The sequence below is a fragment of the Sapajus apella genome, unplaced genomic scaffold (assembly GCF_009761245.1).
Source record: "Sapajus apella isolate SASKATOON/1434 unplaced genomic scaffold, GSC_monkey_1.0 scaffold10, whole genome shotgun sequence".
NCBI classification, from domain to species: Eukaryota; Metazoa; Chordata; class Mammalia; order Primates; family Cebidae; genus Sapajus; species Sapajus apella.
Genome location: NW_022436950.1, coordinates 14741597 through 14750765, shown reverse-complemented (window position 1 = coordinate 14750765; position 9169 = coordinate 14741597). Strand labels below are relative to the sequence as shown.

Here is a 9169-nt window from a genome sequence, read left to right as displayed (position 1 = left end):
AAAAAAAAAAAAAAAAAAAAAACCAGAAATTTCAAGGACTACACAAGTTTCCGCTTTAAAAACTGTGGCTCTCTTCTCATTTTAGAGCCCTTTAATGTGTCTCCACTGAAGCAAAAATGAACTGATCAAATAAGAAGGAAACTATAAACAGTCATATTTGGTAAGGGTTTTAATATGGTTACAAAGAATTTTTTTTCTTTTCTGAGAATCAGATGCTTTCAGACCACTACAGATTGCCTTGGCCACAAGAGACTTCCTGTTCTCTTTTATAAAACTCTGGTCCACAATTAGTACAGCTCAACAGCATAAAACAGGTCTGAGACTGCAGTGGAATTCAGCCGAGTTTCTCCTTTGGTGGTAGAATTTTATAAGGAGCCTATCTCTTGTCCAGAGGTCGAGCATTTGGAAATAAAAATTGTCATGAAATGAGGCATGCAGGCCTGTCTTTATAGTTTCAGGTCCATGAGATTCGGACATCCTTCCCTGGACCCCTGTCGCTTTCTGGTTCCTTGTAGCCTGCAGTGGGTGGTCTTGGGGGTTTTGTTATAGCTGCCAATGTGCTGCCTACACTGGCCACAAAACACTTCATTCCAAGCTCATCAGGACCATGTCTCAATTGGTCAGAGGTCAGTGTAAAAGTCTAAAACAAGGATGCTTATCCTATCTTGGGGCTGAGAAAAGCTTCCTCTGACAGTATTGTAGCTTCCACCTCCAAATATGGTAGTGTTTAATCAATCAATCAAAACTTGGACAGTTATAAGCCTCACAATAAGAACTATTAACTAAAACTTCATGATCAATTCCAACCCTCAGCATGTGTTTAAAAGTGATTTTCTCAGACACTGATATTGCCTTTTATTCTATTAGAGAATGTCCTTAGATTACATTAGTTGCTTCAGAAGAGTATTATTGTGATTTTTATCTTACTTATTGTTTAAATACATGAGAATATTACTTCAGTACCTGATTTGTGCTTTAAAGGGAAGTTCCTTCTTGTTTTGCTGGGGTTAAACTGTATGGAAAATATACAAATAATGAGCAGTTGCCTATTATTGGATAGCAGTCATTCCAGCCAAGTTAAGCATGAGGACGCAGTGTCATAATGTTTAAGTTACATAGTAGGGATAGAAATCTATAAGAAGAAGTTCAAGGTGTTTTACTCTTGGATTGACAAATGACTGAGCCAGTCATTTCACTTTCTTTGTGTGACTTATTTTCCAGGCTCCAAAACGTGTTTCATCTCCTTTAAAGAGGTGAGGACCAAACATTCTACCTAGGGGAAGATGTGAACATTCATAGAAACAAGGTGCTCCCTCAATATAAAGACACCTACTGCATCAGGACCTCCCCCTGGCAAAGACTTTAATGTCTGTGGTACGAGTTTACCATCCAAGAAGGCTCACTGAAGAGGCCTGCCTGCTGCCAGGCTTGCAGACACAATCCAGGGAAGAGAAATGGACTGAAGAGCAGCCAGTACTGCTAACTCTCACTGGCTCCAACCCACATGGCTGCCCACGTTTCTCCTTCAGGGCAGCCTCATTCCTGCACAGGGCCTTTGCCCATCTCCTCTGCCTGTTTAAAAATCTTTTTTCTTTTTCTCATTCTTTCAAAATCTCAGGTTTTGTATGGGTGCTAGCTCCTTTTGAAAAGCTTTCTAATTCATCCAACACACATTTTCTCATCCCTCAATGCTATTACTTACTCCCTGCAGCACACATGAAGTCTGGAGCTTACCTATAGAGTATTTCAGGCCCAAAGGTTATGCTGCTGATGAATTCAGCCAATCATTTTACCTATGTGTTTTATTGTTTATAAGCAAGCCACAGTACATCTGCTTTGGGAGTAAAATATGAAACTGTAAAATGTGTTTTGCCATGTTCCTTATTACTCCTTGCTATGTTCTGTTCACTCCTTTTAAAGAATAAAGTGCTTGTATCCAGATATATGTTTTCATGATTCTTTTGTACCCTTCCTATGACCATGTATACCACCTCTACCCTAATACATAGAATGGTTTTTTAAAAAAGCTGTCTAATTGAAATACAATTGATATGTCATAAAATTTATCCTTTAAAATTGTAGAATCAAGTGGTTTTTGGTGTATTCACAGAGTTGTGCAACCATTACCACTATCTGATTATAGAACATTTTCATCATGCAAAAAAGGAAACCCATATCCACTAGAATTCATTTCTCATTTTTCCATCTACCCAACTCATGGCAACCACTAATCTCCTTTCTGTCTCTGTGGATTTGCCTATTTTGAGCATTTCATGTATGTGGACTATGTGGTCTTTTGTGACTGGCTTCTTTCACTTAATAAAATGTATTCAAGCTTGATCTAAGCTGTAGCATGTGTCAACATTACATTCCTTTTTATGGCTGAATAATAATAATATTCCATTGTGTGGATGTACCACATTCTTTTTATCCATTCTTCAGTTGATGGATTATTTGGGTTATTTTCATTTTGGGGCTATTATGAATAACACTTCTATGAACATTTGTGTCCAAGTCTTGTGGACATACATTCTTAGCACAATCAAACACAGACCAGAGTCTCCACACACATTCTTACTGAAATGAAATAAGCAACTAGAACGGTCTCACTACAGTACTTATTTTGTAATGGCATCACTCGCTGTGGGATTCAGGAAGGTAATATTTCTCCCAACTTATGTGCCTTCTTTTTCTATGAAGCATCTGGCCAGATGTATGCTGTTTAGACAGAAACTAATAGCAAAAATCAAGGTGCTTATGTTAGGTTTCTGCCCTTCCAGTTGCCCTATTTCCTTGAACAACAGCCTTTCTGAATATTAACTTCATTATGTTGTAAATGAGAGGAATATTATAACAGAGAAAGAATCTAATTCGACAAAGACTATTACTTAGCTTTCAAATTGCAATTACACTGTTCTTACATGAACACCAAGAACCATTTAAAGTCTGCTTTTCAGGCTCAAAAACCACAGACTTAAAAGAGGTTGAGATTCTTATAAAATGTTCATCTTTGTCTCAGGAAAAAAAAAAAAAGAAAACTTATGACCTTACTGAGTTGGAATTTAAAACATATTCAGGTCTTTCTGCTTCCTCTCTAAGAATGACCCGTGCGGTTGAGTCTGGAAGTCCCCATACACCATTTGGTTTTTCGAGCTAAAGACATACTATGAAAAAAACAAGCCCTTGGTATATTATGATATCCACCATTCCCTGAGTTTTAATAGTAAGCCAGTGAAAAATGAAGAATGCCTTGGAGTGCCCGGGGACACAATTCTTACCTAATAACATGAAGATGAAATGTGAGAAGTTAATGAGACTCCTGGGCGGTGTGATTGTAGTCATGTGACACAGACTTTTGACTTTGAAAATCACACTGTTCAGTGTTGAAAGTCTAAGTGTTTAAATGTAAGGCCTGCTTCTTAATCATATTGGTGTCCTGGATATATACAGCTTAGATCACCGAAGGTGGTCCATGAAGGTAAATTGAAACAGATTTTTACTGGTGTGGGCAGTATTGAAGTATAGGTGATAGGTGGTCTTCCTACACAGCGTTCAGTGTTACCAGCTTTCAGACATCAGAACTTTCTTATTTATGGTTTCTACTTCCCAGAAATGATCCCACCTCTACTTCCCAGAAAATGATCCCACTTTCTACATCTTTTGCTCAGGAAGAAACTCATTTCTGACTTTCTCAACTTTTGTTCTGCTATTTTGCATCAGCCTCTTCTTAAACGGAATCATTTGATAATATGATTCAATGTGTCCTTGAAACCATTCTTCTTAGCCCCTGCTTTCTTTTCTTACTTTCTTTGCCTACTTTACTGAGTCACACGCTTTGGTGACTAAGTTCTTTATTTTTTGTTTTGTTCTAGAGTTTCTATTACTACCAGCTTGAAAAAGAAAGATGAACAAAAGTAGCAAATGCAATTATTGAAGCAGTACATGTTTTGGCAATGAATGAGTTAATAAATACATCAATACCGCTTATTCTTACTGAATCATTAAGACACACGTAGTGCAGAAGTTCATACTGCTTAGTCCCAGAACCCACATACCAGGGGGAGTAGCTTTTACCTGGTGTGCCAAAATAAAGGAAAGTACTTCTGCGTCAGTCCCTTAACCTGGAAGAAAACTATTTTAATTCAATTTCTGATATCTATTGAATGTCCATGAACTAGACATTGTGTTGAGTACTTGAAGTACAGATATGAACTGATTTCTCCCTTGCCTAGCAACAGAAAGGAAGTGAATGAGTAAGTGAATCGGAACATTCACTTACTCATTCAGTGGCTCACGCCTGTAATCCCAGCACTTTGAGAGGCCAAGTTTGAGGCTACAGTGACTTGCCATTGTACCCCAGCCTGGGTAATAGAGAGAGACTCCATCTCTTAAAAAAAAGAGCTAAGGAGAGAAAGCTAAACTTTGCTGATATCAGCTATGAGCCAGGCACTATATTAGAAGAATGGCCTGTTTAAAAAGGGAATCGTGTTCTTAGTGCTGTTTTTTAAGCTGATATGTTGAGTTGTGCCAAAGAGGGAAGTATTTTCCCCGCCATCAAGCAAAAACCAATGACTTCATCTTCTTTATTCTCAAGAATTTTGTTAAAATTGCCTTTTGGTTCCTCAAGGTACTCAAAGGATCAACATTACGCTCTAAAATAGCAATCTAGATGTTTCTGAAAGATAATTCATGAAATAAATATTTATTTTCCACCTGCTTTGTGCCACGTGCTGCTTTACTTGCTGAAAATCTTTCGGTGATCAAGACAGAAGACACCTCTGTCTGCTGGAGGCTACCGTCTAACAGTGAGAAACAAGTGACAGAGGAGTGAAAAAACAAAGCAGGATATTTCCCAGAGGTGACAAGTGTTATCAAGAGAAGCAGGTGGGGTGATGTTATAAAGAAACTGGGTTTGAGGGCAATGTAGGGTTGGAAGTCAGGGATGCTTCTTTGTAGAGGTGACATTTAAACTGAGTTGTGATTGAAAAATAGAAACCAGCTATACAGAGGGTGTAAAGACCCCATAGAAGGGATGAGCTTAGATAATTAGGGGAACAAAGAATGCTCGATGTCTGTGCAGTGACTGAGGGAAGCAGGCCAGATGAGGGCTCAGAGATCATGGGGAACCAGATGGCAGGGGTTATGAGAGGAGCTGGATTTGACTCTTGAGGCAATGGGAAGCTACTGAGAAGTTTTAAGCAGAGGCATGGCATAATCTAATTTGTGTTCCTAACAGCTTCCATTGAGTACTATGTGTGAATGAATCAAAGCAAGCAAAGAAGAAGGCTGGAGGACCAGTTACAAAGCCACTTCTTGGGGAGGGGTGTATGGTCCAGGCGCAAGAAGTATTCGGGGCTTGGGACAGCAGAGTTAACAGAGAAAAACTTCTAATATATACAGTCACAATGTAAGAACACTGCCTTGGTCAAAGGTAATATTTTGGTGTACCAGGTACCAGATGAAGTCTCTGATTCTTGGTATTTCTGAACCATAAGCATTCTTAATCAACTTGCTTTTCATCCATAAAAGGGCATGAGCTCCTTAAACACAGGGCTTTTGCTTTTCTTGTCAGACTCACTAGTCAAGGAAGTGCTGTTCTATATTCAGCACCTCGTGGGTGCTGAATAAATATTGATTAAACAAACGGAGCAATGAATCATGTGTGCTCCAAGTGTGGGTGCTTGGTAACGTGGAAACATATGAGTGAGCTGGATTCTCCAATCTGAGGGGCAGAAACTGGATGAAGGACATTTAGAGCGAGAATGGGAACTTTTGGAGCTGCCCCTCTCCTTCCATCCCGCAATGCCTTGGGACTGGGGAGGTCATTCTATGGCCACTTCACATTGGCTCAGTGGAGACTGACCTCACAGACCCCAGAGGAGTCTCACCCACCTCTCAAGGGAGAGCCAAGGAAATGATATGCTTGCCGACTGCTGGACACTTCCTGTTGGTGTGCTACAACTCGGAAATGTGACATAGGCTGTGGATGACGCAGGTAACATCAGAGATTTAAAGACACGTCTTTATTCCACGAAGAGAGTGAGGATAAAAACCAAAAGCTCATGCAGTTGTACTGTAGGTCAGGGATCAGCCAACCCTTTCTGTAAAGCATCAAAGAATAAATCTTTTCCAGTTGTTATTTCTCTGTAGTCACTACTGCAACTCTGTTGTAACCCTGCCTTTGCATCATAAAAGCAGCCACTGACAAGAGGTCAAGGAATGGTGTCCGTGTTCAAGAAAACTTTCTTCATGGATATCAGAATTTGAATTTCAGATAATTTGAATGTGTTTTGAAATATTATCTTTTTTCCTTAAAATGTTTGAAAAACATAAAAACCATTCTTAGCTCATAGAACATAAAAAATAGGCAGCAGGTCACCCCTGGGCCACAGTTTGCCAAGTCATGCTCTGTAGGGCAGGAAAAATGAGGAACAATCTCCACATATTATTCAAAACCGGGCAATTTTGTGCAGAGATAATATTCGACACTATCCTTTTGTGAGTTGCTTAATGTAAATTAAATGTATGCATTTGGGGGATGTGACATTTGCGGATAGTAAGGATTAGATGGCATCAGAAAACTCTTGGGCAGAGATTAATTGGGAAAGACTCTTCAAACCACACTCCCTACTTCCTCTTGGCTCCATTTTGTGCTTTTCCCACAGACGCCAGATGAGCTTTTCATATTTAGTAATCCACACTCAGTTATTTCTTCTCCTTCTTGAAACACTCCAATGACTTGCCCTTGCCTGTAGTTAGAATAAGGTGCAAATGCCTTATCCTGTCCAGCCATGCCAAGCTCCAATCTTGGAGCTCTCTAGGGCCTTTGCACTGGCTACGTCTTCAGCCTGAAACACGCCTTCCCCAGCATGGCTGATCCTTCTCGAGAACTCAGAACTCAGTTTAAACGTCACCTCCTCAGAGAGGTTTGTCCTTGGTCACTTAGACCAACATAGTTCTTACCCTACTGAGAGTCTATCATCAGATTCTGTCTGGTTTTATTTTCCTCATAGAACTGGTCTTTATCTGAAATTATCTGGTAAATTAATTGGTTTACTTATTTTTTTGTGGAATAAGTAAACCTTTAATAAGTAAACCCACCAAAAGGTGAGGTCCCTTAGAACCCCAGGTGATTTCTATTTACTGCTGTCTCCATGCATAGAATAATGCCCCATATTCAGTATTATACATTATGCATTTGCTGAATGAATAAAGGAAGGAAATAGTGGGGTGTGTTATAGAATGGTATATTGGTATGTTTAGAACATTGCTGGTCTTTTACCCTAGTTGGGAATGAGGGTGACTGTGTATGATGGGCCAGGATGGGGTGAGAGAGGGACGGCTATGGCCTTGAGAAACGGGCAAGGACCACATCTTGGAGCAGGCATTGGGCCATGCTGAGGTGACTGCACTTTATTTTGAAGGCAGTGGGGGAGCCACAGAAGGGTTTTAAGCAGGCACAGAGTAAAATAGTTCAGTGCATTTATTGGAATGTTCATACTGGAAAAATAAAGAGTTATTATTGTATTGCTGTTATACTGCTAAGGATGGTGAAGATCAAGGAATAATCAGAGACATTCCTCAATTTAAATGAGCAAAAAAAATGCCAAAACAATTCAAATTCAGTGCAAACGTTACAGCCCATCTACCTGCATCCTCCATTCTCTTTTTGAGCTAGGAGGCCTTGAGGTAGCATTTGACATATTTCTGAAGGACACAACTAGGAGAAAAGATGCTCCTGGATTCATGATTTTTGGTGTTGTTTGACATAAAGAGGCTGCTCAAGGCCAGGCGTAGTGGCTCACATCTGTAATCCCAGTGTTCTGGGAGGCCGAGGTGAGTGGATCACTTAAGGTCATAAGTCAAGACCAGACTGGCCAACATGGCAAAACCCTGTCTCTACTAAAGTTACAAAAATTAGCCCAGCCTGGTGACAGGTGCCTGTATTCCCAGCTACTCGGGAGACTGAGGCAGGACAATTGCCTGAACCCGGGAGGTGGAGGTTGCAGTGAGCCAAGATTGTGTCACTGCACTCAAGTTTGAGTGACAGAGTGAGGCTTGGTCTCAAAAAAGAAAAAAAAAAAGAGAGACTGTTCATCAGGTTAATCTTCAGTCTGAAAAATGAAAATAAGGATGTGGAATTTAAAAAAATGTGGTTTAACTTTATGCTTACAGTTCAACTCCAAGTGGCCTGGTCCAACCACGGAAATGAGATTTCTGCATGAGATAAGTCTCTCTCAAAATGTGCCAGCACTCAAATGGAAGCCGTTTAAAAATTTGAAAAACAGACTGGAAGAGTTTCTTTCTTCCTATTTACATATCTGTCTCCTTTCTTCCACGACTGTTTATACTTGGAAAATAATATTATTAACTTCCATATACCTTATTTTCCATGAATCCATGGAGGAAAGTGAAAAAACAAACAAACAATCCTTTAAAAGCTAGAAGCCAGGTCTGCCCCCAAAGTAAGAGAGAAAATGGAAGCTGGAGACTGTTTGAGGAATGTGTAGGCACTGAGACCCATGCTCCCTGATAGAGGTTTGCAAGGACAATGGGTGTTTTACAGGGATACCCTTCAGCTGCCTTTTCACCTGCTTTAAGAGGCTGAGGTTTGTGATGTCTGAGACTACCTTTCTTTCAGGAAGAGACAGGCAAGTTTACTAACTGCCCATTCAGATCTCTGTTTGCATAGTTACATATTAGATCACAATTTAAAAATGTTTAAGACCACATAGTAACAGTATTTATGTCTGGAACATGTGAGTGCTCACCGTCCAGAACTTTATGTTTATCTCCAAAGCAAATTTCCTTTTCATTCATTACCTCTACTATCCTCAGAGGTCTATTCGCTAGTGTGCATTTGCCCTAAAGGGGACTTATCTCAGACTGCAAAACTCTCCATGACAATGTTCCACCCTACCGTTCTTTGCCTCCAAATACCTTCTTATTAAAGACAAATCAAGATTAAGGGTGATTTTTAAGAGCTGCGTCTTTTGTGCTAATAGAGTCCTGTCTTTGCCATTGGTTGGTTTCAGTTGCTTGGAAGCTTTCAGTTAGAAATGGCTGAGGGGCCGGGCGCGGTGGCTCACGCCTGTAATCCCAGCACTTTGGGAGGCCGAGGCAGGTGGATCACGAGGTCAAGAGATCGAGACCATCCTGGTCAACATGG

The 9169-nt window shown here is 40.2% G+C and overlaps 1 protein-coding gene across 12 annotated transcripts in view; it reads right to left on the bottom strand.

The window, feature by feature from the left end:
• Positions 1 to 9169, bottom strand: part of DOCK10 (dedicator of cytokinesis 10) — a 275833-nt gene that overhangs the window by 154122 nt on the left and 112542 nt on the right. The gene's annotated exons all lie outside the window — the stretch shown is intronic.